A 3760-nucleotide genomic window follows, 5' to 3' on the forward strand; every position below is an offset into this window, starting at 1 on the left:
TATATATATATATATATATATATATATATATATATTGTATGCAGTGAAGAAAAGCAAAAAGAAAAAGACATTACAAAGGAACAAGTTTTATTAGGTCGTCAAGTATGAAATTTGTAATAAGGTATATGGTAAACTTTGACAGCTGCTCATTTTGTGCCATTATTTTATTTTGACAATCTTTATTTTTTGTTATAAAACTGACACATCTATTTCTTTATTCTAACTCATTTTGCGCTTTATAAAGTATTTATAAATCGCTTTTTGCTATTTTTGTTTAGAGATGGATAAGTCGGAAATTCGTACGGTTTTGAAATATGAGTTTTTTCTTGGAATACAGCATCACAGACACCTTGGAATATTAGTGGAGTATTTCATTCTAATATTATTATACAGCGGACAGTATCAAATTGGTTTGCAAAATTTCGTTCTGGTAACTTTGACCTCACAAATGAGCAACGAGGTAACCAGAAACAAAGGCGGACAATGACGAACTGAAAGCCACCGTCGAGTCAGATCCATCTCAAAGTGCCCAAGAATTATCGTTGTTGTTTGGTATTAGCAAGCAAACAATATTGACTCTCCTAGTTCAAATCAGTAAAGTGAAAAAGTTAGATAAGTAGGTTCCACATGAACTCAATGAAATCAGAAACAGCAACGTTTGGAAGCCTGCATTATGCTACTTTGTCGTCACAAAAATAAATCCTTTTTTAATCGAATTGTAACATATGATGAGAAATGGCTCCTGTACAACAACTGTAAACGTTCAGCACAATTGTTGGACAAAGAGGAGCCACCAAAACACAGTCCAAAAAACAAAATTCATCAAAAGAAGCTGATAGTGTGCGTTTGGCGGTCTGATGCAAGTGTGATCCACTATAATTTCATTAAACCTGGTTCTTCAATCACGACCAAAGGTTACTGCAGCCAGCTGGTTCAAATGATGCAGAAACTTATTAAAAAACATCCTAGATTAGTCAAAAGATCCACTCTTATTTTATTGCAAGACAATGCCAGACCACAAATTGCAAAAATGACATTGTCGAAAGGAGTTAGAGTTTGAAGTTCTCCATCATCTTCCACACTCACCTGATCTTACCCCCACTGACTATCACTTCTTCCAGAATTTGGGTAATGTTTTGATAGGAAGCAAATTTAATTTCGACGATGCTTTACAGCTTTACAGGCCTTCCAAGATTTTATTGACTCTAGATTGCCAAACTTTTACAATTCCGGGCTGGACAAGCCACCGCTGAAATGGCAACAATGTATTGACAATATGGGTGCACACTTTGGTGAATAAAACTATTCTTTGTATTTATAAAACATTAGCAAACTTTTTTCTACAAATTTCATACTTGACGACCTAATAACATGCATTGATTTAACGCTTAAATCGAAAGGGTCTTAGCGTTTCGGACGCTAGTCCTTTATCAGAAAAAAATTATAAAAGAAAAGTAGTGTGAAAAAAGAAAGTGGTTGAGAAGGGAAAAACAGAAAAAGGAGTTAGGTACGATGCTGAAATGCAGTTCTATGAGGGAGTTAAAAAGGAAGGAAGTGATGGGTACGCGTATAGAAGTGTGCTCGATTTCTGAGATGCGCACAAGTGGTGAGTGGTGTGTGTTTGCGTATGTGGTTTTGTGTGTGTGTGCCGTAGTATGTAAGGAAGTATAGTGACGTGAGTTAATGGAGGTGGGAGTTAATAGATAAGTGTGTGTAAGAAAAGCGTGAAAGTGCCAAGGTAGGAGCAGTCACGAATGTTAGGTTTAAAGGAGAGCGAGAGGAATGTGTGTGTGTGTGTGTGTGTGTGTGTGTGTGTGTGTGTGTGTGTGTGTGTGTGTGTAATAACAGCCAGAAACCTTTATCGGCTCTCAGAAACAAAATACCAGAACGGGCATGTGAAATTTCTTCGTAGAGAAAGCATCAATTGTAACTACATGATGAACTGCCTTACATAAATACTTACACACACACACACACACACATGCACAAACACACACAAAACTCTGCATAGACAGCAAAATTATTTATAGATAATGAGAATCCAAAGTGAAAGAAGTACATGTGCAAATATTTGTGTGTGTGTATGTATATATGTGTGTATATGTATGTATATATATATATATGTATTGTATATGTGTGTATATGTGTGTATATATCTGTGTGTGTCTGTGTCTGTGCATGTGTGTAATTTAATGTCAAATAATTTTATTGTGAAAATTATTTCTATGCTTAAGTGTGTGTGAGTGAATTTAAATGTATTCTTCTTTGAAAATATTAAATATAATCGTCAACGTAAAACATACACACACATGTGTATATATAAATTAAATATTAAACTAATTTGTTTCTTTTGTTTTGAAAGTATTTTGTAAATTAGCTGGCAGTGTGTTTTGTTAGTGATTTATTGATTGTGGTATATATTAAATCAGTTGTGTGTTTTTGTGTGAGTGGATGTGTTGTGTGTATGTTTTGTGTGTGTTCGTGCTTGTGTATGTGTGTTTGTCCTCGTGTATCTGCATGTAAATTTCTGTCAATAAAAATCAAAATCAGCATCTTTTGTTTTCAGTTCTTTCTTAATATAATTTATGGCATTTTTCTTTCTTAATATAATTTATGGCATTTAGTGAAAATAAATATTTCTCTCAAAATTTATGACAAAATCTTAGTTTATTTTTTTATCAAAATATCTGCTACTCTGGCCATTACAAAACTTCTCACTACAATTCAGTGTAATTATCATTTTTTTACTTTCATTTAAAAACTCACTCCTTCTTGATCAGTCGTTTCAATCTCAAACCAGCACAACCGCGAACAAATATACAGAGTAAATTACGTGCTGCCTTTGAGTAGGCCAATGTTCAAAGGCTTTTAACCGTGAACTTCCTATCCTTCTTTATATCTAGGACTACAATTCCCAATATTTCCTTCCCTTTTCTAAGGTGGTATGGGGTTTGGCTACTGTTTTTAGCAGATCTAGTGACTGTATAGGATCTCTAGACCGTGACGGTGTTTTGCAAGTTGCTGTTGTTTATAGCTTTAGGCTGCTTTCGGCCTTGAATGCATAATTACTAACTCTCTACAAAAGCTCAATACCAGATTTTCCCTCTATATCAATGCACTGGAAACACTTCAACCCAGTTCCGATTGAATAAGGAAAGTATATTTATTAAAAAATACAAACCACAACTAAATATCCTATAATGACACCAGAAAGAGAAAATCCACTTTATTCACGAAAAACGACCAGAGATATAAATCGAAAAGTGTATGTATATATATACGTGTTCGTCGGCTGAAATTGAGAAAAGAATTCTTATATGCACCACGGCAGAAATTGTAAAAAGAACTTTTCCTTTTCTCTACATCTTTTTCTCTTTCTTCTTCCATTTTTTATTATATGAAAACTCAGTATGACTGAACTTTCAGTCATGTATATATGTTATGATCATCAGTGAATATTTACATTTATATTACTGTCTATCCCTGTGGAATTCATTGAAATTTCTGTGAACATTTCAACATGTGATCATTTAAAGATGTTTTTCCGAAATTTACCTTGTAACTTTAAACTCTCTTAAACCCTTTATTTATTTTTACCATTGATAAGTAAAACATTGTCGCAACTGTTTTGGTATTTGAATAAATCTATTACACAATTTATGCATGCATACGTAGTTATACATATACGTATATATACGTGCATGAATACACACTCACACACACGTGTGTATATATATATATATATATTTATATATATATA

Source organism: Octopus bimaculoides, chromosome 10 (assembly GCF_001194135.2).
Source record: "Octopus bimaculoides isolate UCB-OBI-ISO-001 chromosome 10, ASM119413v2, whole genome shotgun sequence".
NCBI lineage: Eukaryota > Metazoa > Mollusca > Cephalopoda > Octopoda > Octopodidae > Octopus > Octopus bimaculoides.